Genomic DNA, 21,256 nt, shown 5'->3' with positions numbered 1-21,256 from the left:
ACTTACATAAACGTTACTTCATTTACAGAACATTTGCTTCTGATTCCACTCAAGTTACTTTTGGCACAATGGCTAGCAATAGAAAACGTGAGCGTCCCGCTGTTTTGGTGCAAGGAAAAAAGCAAAAGACAACACAGAAATTAAAGTGAAAACAGTGAATCATGAACATATAATTATGTTCCAAGTTTATATTACTCCATCCTAAGTTTAGGACCACCTGTTTGTCTACAGAGGGTAGCAGACAAGCAGCTGCACATCAAATTCTGTTTGTTGACACAGGACATTTGCTGATGGGAAGGAACGCTAAAAAAAATTTTATTCACACAATGTAAAGTTGGCTATTCACGCCCAGGAAAATACGGTGGAAGATTAAATCTGCACACGGAGCCACGACATATAAATGGAAACTATTTGGTTTCATTCAATCTTTTGCTCAACTTATCTGGGAAACATAGAGGGAGAAATCAATGCCCATTGTAGAGGCACTGAATGGGGTCACACTTCTGCCACCATGACCACCTACGTGACTCAAGATAAAATTGTTCGCAAAACAAAGCACCAACGTGAGAAGTGATTCAAAACCATACCAAGGTTAAAGCCTAAAAACACACGCTTTGCTAAATTTCTTAGCAGTGCCCACTGTAATTCATTAATCTCACAAAACAAACACCAAGAGTCCAATTCAGCCCAGGGCCACTGAAGCTTTTCATCAAAGCTGCAGGCCCAATTAATAGGGACGAGATTACCGTGTCAACATTAATTATCTCGGAGTCTGTCGGTATCGAAGGCTGTGTGGCCAAGCGCTCTTAACGCACACTCCCTTTTGGGTGGCCAGGAGGACCGTGACGTGAGGAAGAGGAAGGGAGAAGCACACCTGAAGAGCGTGACCTTTGTGGGATCAACCATCCCTTTGTTTCACGTCAGCATGCATGCATGTGGGGGCTGCTGGAGTAGGACTTGTCCTCATTTCACAAAACCACCATTACAGGAACTCATTAGGAAGGAAGGCTGCAACAGCATCCTCACATTATCTAAAATGTGGACATCAAAAATGTAGAACCCCGAACAAGCCTTAAGGAGAAAAAAAGGAAAAAAAAAAAAAAAAACATTTCATACAATCTCGAAAAAGATTGTTTTTGACAGCTACTGATTTTAATAAGGGCTCTGTCTGGGAGAGCGTAATTGAACCTTTACCGTGGTGGTCACAGACTGTGTGCTGACATCCTGCGATACCAACTTTGGATTAACTAGGGAATTCATTTGTTAGGTATACATGCTGCACAATGTTTTCATAGCTCTGTGCAATCCACTCTTATCGCAGTACAAGATAAAGGGTTTGTACACAGCTCACACCGGCCTGTTGAACATTGTTTTCAATTATTATGTTTTTAAATTCGGGGTATAAAATATTCTACTTCCACCATTCCCGAGCAATATTAAAATCAAGTCAAGTGATACTTCATGTATTCACAACTGCATGTACACACACATCTTAACTTCTTGACCAAACAATACTTCTTTCATTACAGACCTTATCTATCAATTCTTAACTCAAGTGCCGATGAATGGGCTCCGATGTGGTGGAATGAGCTTCCACTGCCCCTCAGAGTTGCTGAATCCCTTTCAACTTTCAAAAAGGCTCTCAAAACTCATCTTGTTTACGCCCACTTATCTCCTAACAGCCCCACAAACTTGCAACACAGTATCTGTCAAAGTCACCTCCGTATTTCCCATCTGCTCTGCATGCAGCTACTCGTGCCTTGTTGGAGTGTCCTGTGATTTGGTGAGAAACCAGAAAGAGCCAAAAACCCCCCACTGGATGGGAACTGAAGTGTGCTTAAGCAGCTGTCACTCCATTTTCAGATGGACAGAAGTCCAAATGTGTAGAACAACATTCCAGCAGCTGGTGAATGAGCAGAGCACAAAGCAAGCATCTGGTGTTCAGGTTCCCTCTTTAAATCAATGGAGGCAAAGTTATTTAACCTGAGAAATCAATATGAGGTACAGTCACAGTTGCTGTTCCAGGAACTCCGATAGTCAAACAAACCAACTTCCCATGAAGAATGTGTAGCATCTTCACTTCCCCTGTGAGGCTATGTGTCAAAGAATCATTCTGAAGAGCCCGGCTCGAGCAATCTCTTGTGGAGAGGGAGGGTATCGTGGCTTCGGCATAGTAAACATGTTGATCTGACTTGGCTTCAGAACGTGTTTGGTTGCTACCAAGTTTGTCAAGGACAGCAGTTGCTCCCAAACAATAAAGACAGTATTGACCCAACTGCAGGAACGAGCAGCTATTTTTAGCGTTTGTATGGTGGCCGACTCAGCGGCCCGGGAGCTGAGCGTCCCCCAGAATGACCGTGGCACGGGCCCTACATTCATAAATCCCGGGAGCTCCCAAACTCGCGGGCGCAGGAGGCCCCCTGTACGAAGAAGATGTCAGGCACTCTCCCGAACGCTGATCATATGTGACAGCGCGTCAATTCCAATACAGGGCCTGGGAAGCTGAACCAACTCGGGGCTCCTGGCCTCCGTGCAGCGATGATGCTTCCTAGACGTACCAAGCAGCAAAAAGGCGGGGGACCGAAAGGAGTCAACCGAACAAAACCGACTAATAGCTTGGCCGGACCGGAGACTGCCAGCTTAACCCGTAAAAATGAAGGCAAACGAAACTGTACGCATCCACAGATGGAGAGATGTGCACAGCAAATATGGTGCTGCATCTGTCCAGCTGGTATTGTTTTAGAAGAAGAGTGTGCTTTCATCTTCTGGCATCAGGACAGCTCAAAAAACATGAATAATCATTAATGGGTAAAAGCCTTTTCATACCTACAATAAAAAAGAAAAAAGGAAGCACACCAAAAAAAAAGGGAGATGCAGCTAAAAATGGCAAACCGCAGAGGGGAAAAACAAGATCTTCCAGAAGGAAAGCACTTGGCATGAGCTTCGCAATTACACCCTACAAGATCCAAGTGATGCATGCAACTCGATGGCTGTAAAAACAGCGGCAGGGATTGGTGTCATCTAGGGCGAGTCTGAACTTTGGGCGCCGTGGCTGAGCGAGCTACTTTCGTGTACGAGCCTGATGTTACATCACAGCGTCCTGGGGGAGCCTGCCGCAACAGGCATTAGGAGAGGAGATACCACAGGAACCTGATAAAAGATGCAAATTGAATCCATCCTGGGAACAAAACTCCCTCCAAGAGGAACCTTTGATAAAGAAATGAGCTGGGAAACGAACACTTGACTTATATTTTTCCTCCACATTTATTATCTGGTCCAATGTCAAAGCACCATTAGTCATAGTGGCACCGCTTGGATCGCTGCCCCCTGCGGCAATGAGCTAACTGGACCCCTGTATGGCAGAGAAAGAGGCTGGAAGTAAGTGGGATAGACTGATACCCAGAGATGAGGAGACAGTTTAGGTCTGGGTTGACTACCTAGCAAAGACCATGTTGACTCCACTGCACAGGGCAAGAGCATCTGCAGGGGTCGACGTGCCTGGAGACGCCCTCTGAAGAGCTCCAGACTCGTGTTCCGAGGTCAGGACAAAGATGGTCTGAAAGAGGTGAGCTTTGAGGCAGTTATTGAATGCCGGAAGGGATTCAGCAGCTCTCAGGGGCAGAGAGCGCTCATTCTACTCCTTTGGAGCCAAAACAGACTACCCAGGCACGTTCGATTTTGGACCCGTCGAACACGGGAACACCAAAAGGCACGTTCAGTTGTTCATCACTGAACCAAATGGGGAATCCAACATTAAGGCCTATAAGCACTACAAGACTCACGGGGGGTGGCACGGTGACACACTGAGTAGTGCTGCGTCTCGCAGCACCTAGGTGGTGCAAGAGGACATGGGTTCAACCCCCGCTCAGTCTGGGTGGGTTTCCTCCTACAGTTCAAAGGCATGCTGTTTAGGTGGGTTGGTGACCATTCACTCATAGTGTGTGAGTGACAGAGTGTGTTTCACTGATGTATGGATGAGTGACTCATTGTAAGTAGCGTATCTAGCAGTGGAAGTCACCCTGGTGAATGAGGAGTGGGCTGATAACACTACGTAGAGTTCATTGGAAGTCGCTTTGGAGAAAATCGTCTTGCTAAATGAAGTAACGAAAATGTAATGTAAGACTCCTAAGTGTCACACAACACATTCATACATATTTGGCACAACATTTTTGGTATGGTATTTATGCAATTAAAGCTCATCAATTATGTGCATTTCATTCTGTACACACACCTTCCATATTTGTTCTGTAAATGCCCACGCAGTGATACAAGTGCCCCATGACAGTCTTATGTCTCTAAAATACTGGTGAAGTGTACTAAACAAGGTGGAGAACAGATGCGTTGACGCAACAAGAGTACTGGGGTAGGTCTGAACGCTCCCATTTCCATGGCGACGCACAGGTAGCGATAGGCAGGTCCGTAAACCGACCCCGTTTGGTTCTACTGTGCAGACATGTTGATGAAACCAGTCCACCAGTGGACACCAAAGCCAAGTTCTGGAGCTGGGAACAGCACAATCACCTGGCTAAAAACTATGAAGATCTCCCAGTTATGATATCATTTATTGTATGTGTAATATGCACGAGGTATATACAGAGGCAGCAGGTAATGCTGCAGTTAACACTGAGATCTATGCACCTAGCCTGAACTGATACCATAAAAACTACCCAGCTGTATAACTGGGTAGATCACTAAGTACAAAATAATAAACGAACAACGAAAATGAATAATAAATAAATGTGTGCGTAAAATGTACGCGACAGCTAATAATGCACATTTTGAATAGCAGTGACACACACAAACCAAGACTGCAGTGTGCCGGTGAAGCGGTTTGTTGCCGCGCTCTCAATGGCTGGGAGCGTAGCCAAGCGTCAAACAATGCAGAACTACAACACAATAAAACAAAAACGACCGAGAGCTGTAGTGAAACTGGAAACAGAATTAATTTATTATTTAAAAAAAAAAAAGGCGATGTCACTGTGACCAGCACTAATGACTCTGGTCACTCCATACATCACTCCGATTAGCGCTTCCTCATCTTGTTTTACACATACCAGCAACGCCCGCTTATTTATATATGCTGCTCATGAAGTAAGTAAGTATTCAGTTAATAATAGTGCTGTTGGTTCAATTAAGCTTTCATTACATTCACTGTCGAGCCTTTAAAAACAAATATATCCTTTATTCAATGGCTTCTATAATAGAGGAAGTCATTTGTGCTTTCAGGGACACTTTTGAAAGACGGCTGGACGGATGAAAAGATGCAGCGAAATATTACTGCCAACTGAAGGGCAGTAGCCGAGCACCAGATGAACATACATAGACTTGTAAGCTGAAAGGCTGTTGATTTGTATCCCACTCCTGTAGTAGCACCCTTGACAAAGGTATGTACCCTGAAATGATGCAGTAACACCACGCACAGGTGACTCATATACTGTAAAAGCTGAAGGTAAGCAACAAATAACTGCATATACTGTATATTCTTAATGTCAAACCGAATAAAACAGTGAATAATAATTCTGTTTAAATCACTTCCTTTTCTGGACAAAACTATGAAGACATTCTCAGAAATTCTGTCCAACTCCTTTTCATTACTTAACATTCAATGTGGCTGTGCCACCACTATCAGTAACAAACACTGTGCGAGTACCTGCTATTACCATAGTATGTGATGTGAATATATCAATGTAGTCCTACATGGAAACATAATTACAATTTATTCCACAGTGGTTTATCAACACAGAGTAACCTTAATGTGACCCAGCAGTTTGGTCACAGCAACTCAGAAGTATGATGCTGCTTGTTGACCTGATAGTGCGTGATGGTTCATGAGCACCTGGATACCATCAAGTACTACTACGTTACCATTTATTCAAATACTGTTAACTTCTCCAAAGTTACACGCTGTCAAACTGCTTACAATGCGTTACCCATGGATACAGCTGGGTATTTTTATGTACTGCACCAATTCTGTGTGAGTACCTTGCTCAAGGCTACAACAGCGGGAGGTGGGATTCGAACCTGGGTCCTTGGGATCCAAAGGCGGATGTACCTTAGCTCTACCTTATGCCGTGATGCCTTGTGGCCATCGACATGCAAACTGCACACCTCCAGCCAGAGGTGCGAAACGACACTCTTCTCATCTCGCCATCCCAAGGCCACTTCCGCGCGTGCTTGAACATGAAGGCAACGAATTCCATCACGCTTGCATACCAGATGAATTCAACAGCAGGGTAAAATAATTAAGAAGCACAGTAACGCAGCAGGCTTGAAACAAGCTCTTTTTTCACACGACTCAGGGCTGCAGCTGAACGCCATTTGACACAAGCACCCTGCGTGACTGGACGCAAACTTTCAAAGTCGGCCCACTTGCAACGTTGAGGCCAATATTTACATATTCTATGACTACCATATCCATGCTACTGTTTATATTATGTAGTGCGTCACGATGGCCTTTGTCTCAGTGCGCAGGGCCTCTAAGCGTAATACACACTCAGCGCTGGGAAGGCGTTCGCCATCCTGACACCTCGGCCGTATCTCCTAGGAGACAGAAACGCCACGGCGCGATGCAGGCTATTATTCTGCTGACAGCACTGAGCCAAAGGCACATCTAAAGATGGCCACTGATAGCGGGAGGCCGAAGCTAGCGCAGCGCAACAAAGTCGACTTTCATTACGACTTGGTCGGCATCCGTGCCTGTGCATGCTGGGACAACCTCCCGCGGGGCCACAGAGTTGATTTACCCCAAATATGGCTGATGACGAGCAAGCAGGGGCTGCCCGTGGATGTCAAATGCACGACTCTGCATGGGCAGCAGGGCGGCGCAAACGCCCTTTCTTATCCACCTCCATCGCCCAAGCAGCCCTGGAAGACACGACGACAGGAGGGCAAAATTATTTCCCCTGAATATGCATGGAGCATGAGAGGGGCCAATTAACATTCGGGTGGGATGACTACTTAAAAAATTAATTATACATTCAAATTGTGCAGGTGGCAGGCGGGATTCGCGTGGGCAGCTGGGAATTTTCTGTGGAGTTCTGGTCGAAGGCGCTCTTTAGCCTCATGCCACGTCCGACAGATGTTCCGCACGGCGACTCTTGCCCCCCTCATCCCCGGCCTGCCCACACGCTCCCCTGGACGGCGCTTCCTTTGCTGGTACACACTCGGGCCTCAGTCACACACATCAGTCTGACCTTCAGAATGTCTCTTTGGGGGGAGGACAAGCTAAAAGAACACACTGCGATAGACTGAATGGCACTAACGTGTCCTTGGACCATCGGAGAGAAGAAACCGGACACCACACGGAAGGGCCAGATAGCCTCCAGTACATACAGCATACAATTAATTAATAGTTAAGCAATACTTCAATATTTTAAATTATACATTTATTCTGGACACATTTGCAAGCTTTAGAGTGTGTGCAAAACACACTGCTGAACAAGAAAATATGGCTGAATTTTTGTTTAAAATTCCCATTAAATCCAGCAGTTTAAAAGGGTAAATCAGTGTAAGCTGTAAGTCGCTTTGGAGAAAAGCAAAAAACTAAATAAATTAAAAAAACTCAAAAATGAACTGATTCAGACAAAGTGGAAGTCAAGCATCAGGAATATCGGTACTATTAAACACTGTGTGTGAAAGAGACAAGGGGCCAAAACTTGGTGGTGGCCCGAAAGCCAAAGAAACCATTTGGGCATTTCCAAGGTTATACCATTATCACCCTCTCCATCCCCCACAAACCCTGCGAGAGAATGTGAACCACCGACACGCTGCTTACTGGTTGGCAAATGAGAGCGCCTGCCGCTGGTAGAACTGCAGAGAGAACACACAGCACGGCCTCCATTAGTGCTCGCTCGCTCTCTCACACACACACAAACACATACTCTGGATTTTGTGCAGCCATTCCCCCCCATAGGGGGACACAGAGAAACATGCACTTAGCAGTCAATATTTAATATGCGCAGAGTTAGAGGAAAACACCAATTCAATATTTAATGGGAGTGTGTTTTCTGCATGCAGAGCAGCAGGGTACAGGGCAGCTCCCACGATTCCCACCAGGGACATTCCTGAACCACGTGGGCTAGGCAGAGCTTCCGGCGCAAGGGAACTTTCGAGTGACCTTCCCACAGTTACGTAATGACTGTCATTGCCTTTGTGGAAGTGATGCAAAGCAGTTAGAACAAACAGACAAACAAACCAGGGTTTGAATCCCACCTCCAGTTGTAGTACCTTTCATCTAGGTACTGACCCTGAGCTGGTACAGTAAAAATTACCCAGCTGCATAAAAGGGTACATCACTGTAAACATTGTAAGTTGCTTTTGAGAAGTGTCATTTAAATGAATTTTTGTAAATAATGCTTGTTCAAACATAAAATGTCAGTTATATTTATAGGTAGAAAATACAAAATGAAACTGAAAAAAGTCACAGTGACTAAATACAATTTTCATCTTCTGATTTCAGTTGACCGTGGAGAAAGCAAACTAGCCACTGAGTGTGTTGGGCAGCAGGCAGTGCAGCGGTTAAGGATACACACTTATGTGAAGGCTGCCTTTTTAAGTCGCACTTCACCGGCGACTGTAGTACCCTTGAGCAAGGTACTTACCTCGAATTGCTGCAGTATAATACCCAAATGTGTACATGGGTAAAGCCTCTAAGATGCACCACATAAAGGTGCCAGCTAAGCATTTCAATAAGAAAAATGAAAATCTTGAAGCTGTATCCTGTATATGGATTTCCTTGAAGAGGCTGACCTTACGAGGACTAGCTGTGGTGTCGTGCCATGTGAACGTACGGAGCTCCTGGATAAAAACACAGTTTGCTTGTGTGAGAGCTGCAGTTTGTAGAACGCGACGGGGGAAGCGAGGCGGAAAGCGCTCACGGCACGGACGGGTGCTAGCGCTGCAGGCGTGGATCGTGGCTGGCCGAGGGCATTGTTCCCATCTCATTCATTAACAATGGAGTGGGCATCGTGCCCAAAAAGCAAAAGCAGACCCTGTTTTAGTGAGTGATGCAAAGAGTAGCACAAAGACCCGGTTTAAAAGGAAGCACAATGGGATGAGGAGGAGCCCTCTGGTTTCTTGGGTCACGAACATTCCAGCTACAAATTTTCCCCAGAAACAAACATCTCCCAGCTCACTTATTCTTTCAAACTGCAACTCTTTGCTGTTTTGTTTTCTAAAAAACCTCCCAGAGCCAAAATAACCTGCTTTTCAGCATCTGACCGTTAGTTGGCAGCAAAACACACAGACAATAAACAGATGGAGTGTGGGACCGCCTTCATTCAATTCACTTTACAGCTCAAAGTTGTACAAAGCTAATGAAAATGTTAAAGCAAATAGCATATTTATTTCTTATACCATATCGCACACATTTACATAAGCTTACCCGTAAATAAAGTGCACGACTTCCGTTTTATTGTGTACATGATGAAGCTGAGCTAACCAACATTTGACTTGTTTTATATGAGGTCAGCAGCACTGAATGGGAGGTTGTAGAGATGACACTTTTATTTTCTGCAATTTTAGCCACTATGCTTGATGTTAATTAAAAATAATAAAAGTGTTACACTCCGATGTCACACACACAACGGTCAAGTCTTTGGCGTATACTCTTTTGCACTGTTTCTGGGAACAGCAGATCGCTGGAGCCCTGTGATGGACAAGTGGTTTTCGATAAAGGATGGACAGAAGTGTTTCAGTATTTTTGTCATTTATTATAGCTCACTGGGCATTTAACATAACCTTTCCTCTTAATAAGTACAGTAGTTGCCCCTTATCCATTGGGGATATGTTCCAAGACCCCCAGCGGATGCCTGAAACCGGGGATGGCACCGAACCCTATATATACTATGCTTTTTTTTTTTTTTTATACAAAAGAAGAAAGAAAACTAAGGACCAATGCCCAGGTCCTCTAAAGTACTGATTTTTTGAAATAACATTTATTCAATTTAAAAAAAAAAAAAAAAAAAAAAAAGTGTTACTTGAATACAAACACTGCGATACCGCGACAGCAAATCTGATAACCGAGATGGCTACTAAGTGACTAACGGGCAGATAGCGTATACAGTGTGGATACGTTGGACAAAGGGATGATTCACATCCCTGGTGGGGGATTTCATGATGCTACTCAGAACGGCGTGCAATTTAAAACTTATGCATTGTTTATTTTTGGAATTTTCCATTTACTATTTTCAGACCACAGTTGACCGCAGGTACCTAAAACGGCAGAAAGCAAACCCGCGGATAAGGGGGTTGCTGTATAGTGAAATTTTCAGCTTGTAATGATTTTGATTTAGTGGTAGAAATGACAGTTATGAACAAAAGGCGTTAAGAACAGACTTCCGAGCCTAGCTGTGTTCACAAATTGAGGAGCCACTGTACTGTGTGTATGTTTATGTAAGCACATTTCCTTTAGGCAAAAGGAGCTGACTTCAGAGTCTGAAAACGAGACGAAGGAAGAAAAACGCTGGCGCAGTGCAGTACCGAGTCACTTTCGACTCCCGGCTGGTGATGGGCTAATGGACGGGCTGTCATTTCAGAGACTTAAAAGCTGTCCCTGAAAAATAAAGAATGGACGAAGGTTGTGAGGGTCAGGCTGCTGTCATTTACACAAGCGGAGCTGCAACCTCAAAGAAAAAGCACATGTTCGATGGCCCACGATCCACTACTCCATGAAGATCAGTGCATTCCAACTGGCTGAAATCTGAGTGCTGCATGTTGATTGGCTACTCAAACAAAGGTGTCTCCGTTCAAAACAGGCAACCACTTGAAGTTGCAGGACGACAACCTTGGAAATGTAACATGACAGATCCCCGTTAGGGAACATCTTGGCTGCTGTGACCTTTGCCTCCCACCCCTCACCTTAACAGTACCAGCAAAGAAACGCTGAAATTCACAGGCAAACATAAAAGCGACAGGTCTGCCAGGGCTGCTGGGTGTCAGAGACTGATGGCTTTTAAAAATGCTAAAGCTTCCCTTGATGGATAGGCTGAAGATGTAAGGTAACTGCACACCACAAGTCTCAAAGCAACGGGCTGCCACACAAACTGCAAAAAAAAAAAAAAAAAAATAAAAAAAGATGTTCCTTCGCCAAAGTTAGCTCCACCCCAAGACCTTCTACACCAAGACCTCAGTCACGGTGCAGTAATGTCACTTCTCACTCTGGACATGTAGCATCAACTATTACATTTATATTTATTGCTCCAAAGCGACTTATAATGTTAAGGTACTTACAAGTATTTTACCCAATTACAGAGCCGAGTAATTTTTACCGTGTCAATTCGAGTAAATACCTTGATCAAGGGTACTGCAGGAGGCGGGAGCAGCTCTAACCACTACGCCACCCACTGTACCGACACAGACAAGAGGTGTAGTATAGATGAAATACTGATTATCAAATCTGATTCATCTTTAATGTAGCTATGAGCATTCCTTGCTGGAAATACACACAAATGAATAAATTAATAAACGTAAATGCACCTGGGTGTTCAGGCTGCATTGTTTTGAAGGCAAAGCATTCATATTAATTTAGCCTTTCTTTTGCTGTACCATTCAGCCTGGCCAGACTCAATGCCTCAACGCTTGCAACTGCCTGCCTAGCTAAGAATAGCGTCATATTAACATCCCTCTGAGAGCAGGCGATCAAGTGGATTGATGGCACTGTCAGATGGCGGCGCACTCGGATCCCTGGATCTCAGGGCCGCACCACTTCTTAAGAGGAATGCACGCTGCTTTTGTGCAGGGATCAGCAAACGCAAAAAAGAACGGTCAACAAACGTAAATACAATGCATCCACGCTTTAAAACAAAAACTGCTGCCCTGGCAAAATGAGTAGCGACCACACGCTGGTGGATGGATTTCACTTTAAGAATTACCCTCCAGTTCTCTGTGCTCATGCTCACCGAGGTACTAATGTTCGACGGCCTTTTAAGAAATAACACTTGAAGAGCGGGGGCAGAGGGAATTCATATCAGACAAATGTCACCACTGAGGGTTGGACCGCAGAGTTAAGGTTAGCGTGGCTCCCGTCGGCTAAGTTGGGGGGAGTTATCCTTACGAGATAATTCTTAGGAGAGCCTGGTCATGGCAATGAAGTGCAACGTTTCTGTATCCTGCCATTAGATTGTAGTAACGAGCACCCAAACAGCAGAATTGGCAGAGCAAATTAATTCAGCTCACTTCCATGGTGTTTACATCTTGTGTCTGGTGTTCCTGAGTAACAGTGATCTAAAACGAGATGAATGCCGCATATGTTTATGGGATAAATCAGTCAAGAACAGGGATTAAACAGAAATTTGTAGAGAACATTATTTACAGCCATTTTAGACTTTAATTTCAATGTGGCCTGAAATCAATAAAAAAGTCTTAGAACACTTATTATAGCTACATCTCAGACTTTTGCAGAACCTGTCCAGCAATTAAATCATGGCCCATCAAACACCCCTATTGATTGTATAAATAATAAAGCATGCTGCACATGTTGCTTCAAGTTAGCAAAGTGAAATGCTATAAATAAAATGGATATCCTGCAAAAGCCTGGCATCCTGTCTACCGTGTTCCCTGCTTTACACCCTACATTTGTTTCCAGAGACCCTAAACCATGAATAAACTTACGAGGAACATCTGCATTATTAAGCTTTCACCGACTTATGTTGCAGGTGAATTTATGAGCAAATAAAGTTATGAACAACTTCTAATCCCATTTTGTTCGTAAACTGAGAACACAGCAAAGTTAAACATCCTACATTACAATGAAAGCTACTAATGACATGTTACTCAGCCTATGATGGCACCCCGATTACCACATTTACAGGCAGGATGAGGATGATGGACAACTGGGTGGATGGATGACAGCAAATGCAGATGAACTCCAATGAAGTACTGGGGCGCAAACAGTAAAAAAAAAAAAAAAAAAAAAAAAAAAAGTGCATGGTGACCTGGTGCAGAATGCTTCATATGTCACCTGCAATCTCACACCTGCTGTACCAAGTCAGAGGCCCAGAAGCTCGACTCAATAGCAAGCAACACATCTCATATATCCTGTAGGACTACAGCCTGTAATACTCACCGAAATAAGACAGAAACAAAATAGACGACACCTCCAGCCTCTCCAGACACAATCATCTAAATGTGACAAGTAAATTTGCGCCTGCACCATGTACCCAGGCTAAAGTGACTTTTGCAGGAAATAAGGATTTGCAAATGTGTCATGTGCACTCTTCCTTCCTACTCCTTTCCCTTACAAAAAAAAGGTCCCTGGATTTCACACATAGACCTTCTTTGACCTTTACCTGTTTAGCAGTAAAACTGTGAGGTTCCTCATGAAACTGTCTTTCGAACAACAAAGAAATGGCAGGACGAAAGCTCAAACAAACATGGGCCATCACACAATACGTGTGTGCTGTCAGAAATAATAAGAGGCAGTAGGGGGTGCGGCAGTTAGAAATGCTGTCTTGTGCCCAAAGGACCCAGATTCAATTGACTTACTTTAAAAATGGGTCAATACTTCTAAGTGGCTTAATACTGTAAGCTGCTTTGGAGATACATGATAAATGGACAAGTGTACATTAGTGTCCCAAAGACCCCCCCTCCCCAAAAGGCAGAGCGCTGGCGTGCTATGATGGCATGGTGGAGAGCGCGGGAGGAAGCGGGCCGCTTGCTGAGATGCAAACCCACATGACAAATGGCGCGCAGGTGTTCTCCATCGCCGAGAAGCCCACATTTCATAGCGTCTTCTGGTGGAAATTCATGAAGCGCGAGAAGCGTGTAGTTAGAATCTTAGCCGTTTAATGGCCCATTTTAAATGGGAACAGTTGGGATGTTTAGAAGAAGAAGAAAAAAAACACAAGTGTTCACTGTGTGAGGTCTGCAGCAAACAAACAAATAGTAAACCCTTTGGCAAACCCTTTACACTCTGTACCCCAATAAATATAGAAGCGAGCTTCATCACCAACCAAAAAAACGCTGTGGGAGGAAACCAGAACACAAACACAATGGGAACGTGCAAATTCCACACAGACCGGGCCAGATTTGAATCTATGTCTGAACCCAAAGCCTGGAGAGAGAGAGAGAAGGGGGGGGGGGGGGGAGCACCATAAATGATGAGTGGAAGGGGAGTGAAAAGAAATAGTCTGATTGCATGAAGCTGGGATTTGAAGGTGTCCAGAGCAGTCCTGATATTCTGGACTTGGATTAGAATATGATTTTCTTTGCATTTAAAAAATATGACCGAAATTTTGCATGTTTAGTGAAAAAATTGGTAAACCTGCTGTGGCTCAAAATGTATCACCCGTTTTCCTCCTTTAAATTAATGGTAATCAAGAGAATGACAAATACAATTATGAGCAGAGAGATCTACAGGAACAAACATTCCTTGTTTACACCGCGAAAGAACTTCTTTACCTGGTAACTTACTGTGTCACAATGTTCAAGAAACGCCTCCAAGGCCTGTTTTAAAATTATGTTTCATCTAGACGGGAACCACAACAACAAGCCCCCCCCCCCACCGTCGAAAGTCAAAAGAGAGTGCGTGTGAGTGCGCAGAGGACAGAACGGAACGGAACGAGGGCCAGTGGCCCGCTGGGCTCTCAGTACTTCCGAAGAAGTCCCAATGGGTCTCAGTGAAGGCCTAGTGAAGCTTCCAAGGGAGCAGAGGCACTGGTGGACCTACTGTTCTTCCTATGACACACATCAAATCTTTTGCATCCATGCTCCAAAACATGTCCAACGCCATGTTATTGTAGATGCAGATAGGAGCTCAGGCCAGTGTGCGGTGTCGGGGTTACACACGGTTTTTGGCATTATGCTTGGTGTGAGCAGCAGTGTAATTTGTAACACACACACACACACACACAAACATTTAGGTGATGCCTTTCTCCAAAGCAACTTGCAATGTAAAGCTACCTGGAACTATTTACCCATTTTTACAGTTGGGTAATTTTACTGGAGCAATTTAGGGTAAGTACCTTGCTCAAGGGTACTGCAGCAGTAGGTGAGATCGGAGCCGGCGACCTCCAAATCCGAAGGCAGCTGCTCTATCCACTATTTTGTGTGTGTGTGTGTAGGAATGCTGGCTACCCTGCAGATATTTAGCAGTCCTCCTTCGCTGCACAGTCATGAGTAGAAAATGAATGCTTCAAAACACAAGTGCCCAAGGCTCACGACAACAACAATTCTGCACATGTGGCAGATTACATAATTTTATACACACACTCTAAAGGTGGCCCACGTCGGTACACAACCTTTTATTAGTCCCTCGCTAACATCCAAAGGCCGTTATTCAGGCCTTATGAGAAAATGCGTTGCCTCTCCACGCTCGCAATCCGAAATAAAAGCCAGGATCAGCACAAGCAGAGGATCCATGCCTGTGTTATTTACACTATTTCAGAGTGCCTTTTCAGCACTGCTGTCAGGTCCTGACATGACATTTCCATCCATTTATTGTCCTAGACAAGCAAAAGTACATCAAAACCCCCTTTTGAGAGAAAACATGATTTGAGGAGGGAAAAAAAAAAAAATACATGCCTACACATGCAGAAACACAAAAACTGCACGCACAAGCACATGGGCCTGTGTTCACAGGAAGTTGAGTATGACAAAGAGAACAAACGCTGTTGTGTGTGAGAGGAGGCCGAACCCACAGACCGGCATCGTGGCCGGGCACAGGGCAGCCCGCGGGCGGTGCCGTTGCCACGGGTGAGTGGCTGCCACCTGTGCTGTGAAACGGACGCGTACGCGATGACACCCCCCCCCTCCCCCGCCCACCCTATTGTGACACTAATTACCTTGTTGTTCTTCTGGCCGATAATTCATGACACCGTGTCACTGCTGCGATGACACTCGGCTAAATAATGGATGGGGCGCGCCCGCGACTGCCTACGCTCCATCCCAGGAATGACGACATCATTAACGGCACTGTTTCCCATTTAATACGCGCAACACGTTAGCGGAGGATATACACAGCAATCTAACGTCGGTGGAAAATACGACCAGTCAACTGCACCCCAGCGGAACAATAAACACACACAACTCATCTGCATGTTCATTGACACAATGCTTTTCTCCAAAGTGACTTACAGTGTTAAGCTACTAACAGGGATTTACCCATTTATACAGGTGGGCAATTTTTACTACGTCAATTTAGGTTCAATATCTGGATCAAGGGTACTACAGCTGCAGCTGGAATTTGAACCTGCAACCATGGAGCCCAAAGGTAGCAGCTCTAACCACAGTGCAATCAGATATTGCAAGGGAGTAAAACCATGCTCTGCCATGCTGTGAAATACAAGATATTCCAAAATATAACACTATGGAAATTTATCTTGCAAAAGCTGTAAATTTTACACAAGTAACTCCAAAACCTATAATCACAGAATCCAGTTCAAGCGTCTATTCAACTGATTTCACAGTGTAATTGTACAGCGTTCATACTATATGGAAAAAGTTTAAAAAAAAATGACAAACATTGAGACCTACTGTAAACGTCAGAACATGTGATCACTGTCAAGTGCTCTGTGTCAGCATTATTAATGCACTCGACACGGACACGCAAACTCTGCCCAACATTGGAGCCCGAGAGACGCAGAAAAAGGGCATTTTGCTGAACACACGCACCAATAAATGAGCCGTCGCAGCAGGTCTCTGAGCTTCGGCTGTGGCCCCCCTGCGGAGCAACGGCGAGCAAGCGAGCAGACTGCCTCCCGCGCCACGTTGAATGGCGAAGTGACCCAGGGTCCCCTCTGCAAGCAGACGTTTCCAACAAGGCGGTGTGGGCAGAGCACCTGGGCAGTAGTGTGTCTGTAGGTGCACTGTACACAAATAGCTTCATGCAGAACTGAAGGGTATGCAGCAGTTAGGAGGTCCAGACACAAGTGGGTGTCAACAAGATGAGTTTGGAGACCCTTCTTGAATGTTAAAGGGATTCACCAGCTCTGAGGGACAGAGGGATCAAAGCAAACTCCAAAGTAAAACACATTCACCCATTTGTCTTGACCGCAGAAACAGGTGTCGCCCAGTTTCACAGGGCCGCATTTGTGGTGCACTGTGGTCGCGGCCCACCGAAGCAAGACCAGTCTGTTAAACCACTGGGTACAGAGCCAATGGGGGCTGTGGGGGCTGCTGATTGCGCCTTGCTTCCTGTGAATGGCCTTTGGTTGCAGCACACGGCACTTAGAAGGGGGAGACTAAGGGGGTACCAGATCGCCCGCACCTCTACTTCGCTATCCTCTTCATATTAAAAAGCCCTGATGAGAAAGAGGCAGTGAGGGTTGGGTTGCTACTCTGTACCCAGCATCCAGTCAGTCCGGTCACCAGACCACGTCGGCACTCCTTTCTTCCTGGACGTCTCCACTGAACCACGGTCACGCAAAACCCATCCGGAGGCAGAGGCACTGGCTCAACCCAAAAGCCACGGTTCCGCTCCATTGGCCACAGGGAGGACCACGTTGTGACCGCTTGGCGGCACATGCCCAGACCGTTTGCACTCTGCACACCCCATGTCTGCTCGCATTTAAATACGTGATGTGCCGAATTCACGGTGGCGACATGGACGGTCTGCCCATGCCAGCCAAAGCACCCATAATAAACGTGGGGCCTTTCGGTGAGCACCGCTATATTATAATAGTGTCCAGACTTCTCCGACTTATTTGACCGCAGGTTCTTCCTTCTGTGGGAGTCCAGTCGTTCACATGTTTGAACGACTGGGAAACACACGGTCAGGGAAAGTGAACACAGCCTGGTGTGGGTTTTGAAAATGAAGGGCGACCCTAAGAGGAATAGAGAAAGGAGACTGCTAGAAAAGGGAGAGGAAAGGAAGAGGCATTTCAGAACAGGCATTTCACCCGCGGTAGCAAACGTCGGGAGCATGGTGAAATCGCAGCAGAGAGATGTGCCAGAGAACCGCTTCATCGATACCCCTAATCAATGCCCGAATTAGACAAGCTTGGTGCCATTCGAGACCCAGGGTGCAAAAGGAGAGGCTCACATGTAGACCTGGAGCTTGGGGGGTTGTTTAGGTGCTGTTGCCTGGTGATGGCACATGGGGAGGGGAGTATGGCAGAGTCCGGAAAGCAACACTTGCCCCCGGATTTGGCTACGGAGCACTCACGCAAAAGGTGGTGGGGGGGTCAACCACAATTCAACCCAAACACAAAGGCCACATGTAAAGAGTGTTCCCAAAAGCGATGGTAACAACCAACCATTTACACCCCTGAATAATCTTTACTGTGTCAGCTCAGCGTAAGTACCTTGATGAAACATACTATAACATGAGGTGTGTCCTTGCATTCAAAGCAGGGATTTTACACACTGCGCCACCTGCTGACACTAACACTTTTACGTACACACACACGCAAACAATGGAGCATTCCATCAAAAGTAGCAGACCAGTGCAGCATAACTCTAAATTGACTGCAGTGCGTGTGTGTGTGTACGCGCGCATGAGAGAGAGCGAGAGAGCAAATGAGTATGATTGTGGCCACATCTGAGGTAGAAACACAGCGAGTCCTGAGACATGGGGTGGATCTCCTCAAAGCCCCGAGTGCAACAACTCACATGCTGGAGCACAGTAACACACAATCCCACAATGCAGTGCGATCGCTGCTGCTACAGATCACAGCCAGGAAACAAGGTCAACTGCAAAGCATCCTTGTCTCTGACCGTCATGCTACTCTATGGAACTCCTAACAAGCCTCAAATTCTCAGAAGTACTCTACAGAAAGGGAGAGAATTAAAATAAAATGGACGAGAATCACACAAGCTTTTAAATTACTTTTCGAAAGGAGGGTCCTGTTCGACGTGCTCTTCATCGCTATCCATTAAGTCCATTAAAAAAGAAAGAGGTGAACTGGAAGGAGGGCCGATTTAGGAAGTGGAGTCAGTGTGCGTGTATGTATGTGTGTACATCTGTGTGTGTCAGTCACTGCAGAGTGCAGGGGACACAGAGTCTGCAGCTCATCGCTCACACAGCTCTTTAATAAGATCGGAAAAGCCCCGATCAACAGAAATTCCAACTACACCGAGGAGCCTTTCTTGATATCTTCATAATTAGTCTATTCCAATTACTAGCACAGGCTTTTTCATATGCATCGGTGTGCAGGCATCACATTTTAATGGGAACAAACTTCAATAATACAATGGAACAAGCACTAATAAACAACCCAATCAATGTCACTGAGTCCACATCAAGAAAAATTAACCCATTTTAATGATAATAATAGATAAATGCATACAATGGAAGTTACGTGGTGTTAGAGCTTCAGGTAAAAATAGAGAAGAGCAACGCTGCAATGGAGAAACTGAAAAACAAGTGAAATGAGAAAGGAAACACTGGGACCCCTATGCAGAAACGTGAGCAGCAGTGACGGGGCCCATCCAACAAGGCTACGCCACGGGTCGCTGCACAAGTGAACACGCATGAACACACCTTTTTCTGTGGGACGCCAAAAACGAGAAAACCAATGCACCGGTGAGATGGAGACGGGGCGGCTGCTTCCAGGAAGGTAGCATAGAGTGTCAGAGTCCTCTCAACTTATTATTTATTATGAGTCATTTGTGATGTGACACCTCTGTCCAAGGTGACAAGGTGAAAGTGTTAGATACACTACAGTAAGCTGCCAAGTCATTCACACATCTACAGAGCAAAACAACGAAACACACATACGCACTGCAGTCAATACAGAGTCATCAGTTCCCCTGAAACGTGTGTTGGGACAGTGGGAGGAAACCAGAGCTGTGGGGTATAACGCAAAAACCCAACACAGACTGAATCAGATTCAAACACACATCACGAAGGTGTAAGGCACCCGCACTACTAGCTGTGCCACTGTGCCTGAGCGACACAAGTAAGAAGACAATTCAGAAAAGCAGGCTGCAGAACATCAGTGTATCTCATGGAAAAATTTCAGAGTACGAAAAAGCGGCTGCAAGAACATCAGACATCGGACGACCTCATTAGGCGACAGAAGACGAGATGGGAGTCGGTGACAAGGCCATGGAAGAAAACCAGCTTCTCACGGCATCGTCTTTGTGTCACGGTGGGCCAACCTGCCCTCCCCTCTCTCGGAGCACACTTTAATGAGGGGCTCTCCAAGACCCCCCGAGGTCCACTAAATCAACATCCAACTCCCTCATAAAAGGGCTCCTGACACCAGCCTGTGCGCGACACACAGCAGCACGTTTCCCAAACTGAGGAGCTTACACTGCTAAGCTGCAGTACACAGCTGGGTAATTTTTACTGTATCAATACAGGGTAAGTACCTTGCTCAAGGGTACTACAGCAGGAGGTGGGATTTGAACCTCGGTGATTTGAGTGCAAGGCAGTAGCTCTAATCCCATACACAGACACGCAGCACATTGAGTGTCAATTTTTTTTCACGTCCTTTCAACTACAAGTCCTGCAAAAATATCCTGCGTCCCTAAAACGAGAAGCAAAGATGGACAAACCCTTCTGGTTATGAGCAGGTTACCGTGACTTCTGCATTATTATGGATTACTACTGAAGTATATTTACAAATACACGCATGCGCTGTTGAGTGCCAAAGTAACATAGGTGGACTGAATCATAAATCCCTGGTGCAATGACCACCAGTGCAAACCTCCGCTGCGTGCGTGTGGGCGGCTCAACTGAGATGATTTTCCAGCCGTCTCTCCTGACCAAGGACTCCAAAAAGCTGTTAAAAGAGAAACCAACACTTCCTGGGTTCTTCCCTCCACACCAGTCACCCCAACATCACCTGACTACTTGGTGTGTGTGAACAGGAAGTCCCTGTGGCATACGGCTTTCTACGGTCACTCGTCTCGTCTCACAGCATCCTGCATCCAAAGTGAGACTTCCACCTGAACACATCCATGGACGAAATGGTCACAGTGGGCCTCAGCGATCAGCACTACACCCTTCACCAGACACACGCTTCCTCTGTTCCTGCCGTCACCTGCTCACACTCGCTGCCCTGATAGCGCGGCGCTACCTGCTCTGCCACCGCCGATAATGGTGGGGACACCTTCCCCGCACTCCTTTCCGCCTCTTATCGGCGACGCGGTGACAATGGGGCACTATCTGAAGGTCCCGCACACGGGAGACACGGACTGAGAACGACAGGTTTGCTCATCAGTTTCTGGAAGAATATTCTGGAGCAGAAACAAAGGATCCAAAGAAGAAATGTCTCAGGGGAGCGCCAACGAAGCGCTGATCTGCTCTCCGTAATTTTTTAGAAAGTAATTTCATGAAGAGTGCTGGGCCACAGCAACACATCGAGAAAAGGCA

General features: G+C 45.7%; 1 protein-coding gene across 1 annotated transcript in view; it reads right to left on the bottom strand.

Moving 5' to 3' along the window:
• snd1 (staphylococcal nuclease and tudor domain containing 1) overlaps positions 1 to 21,256 on the bottom strand; it is a 172,342-nt gene that overhangs the window by 32,725 nt on the left and 118,361 nt on the right. The window lies entirely within an intron of this gene.

The sequence above is a fragment of the Scleropages formosus genome, chromosome 24 (genome assembly GCF_900964775.1).
Source record: "Scleropages formosus chromosome 24, fSclFor1.1, whole genome shotgun sequence".
Lineage (NCBI taxonomy): Eukaryota > Metazoa > Chordata > Actinopteri > Osteoglossiformes > Osteoglossidae > Scleropages > Scleropages formosus.
The sequence above is the reverse complement of the archived record's forward strand: the minus strand, read 5'-3'. Positions and strand labels throughout refer to the sequence as shown.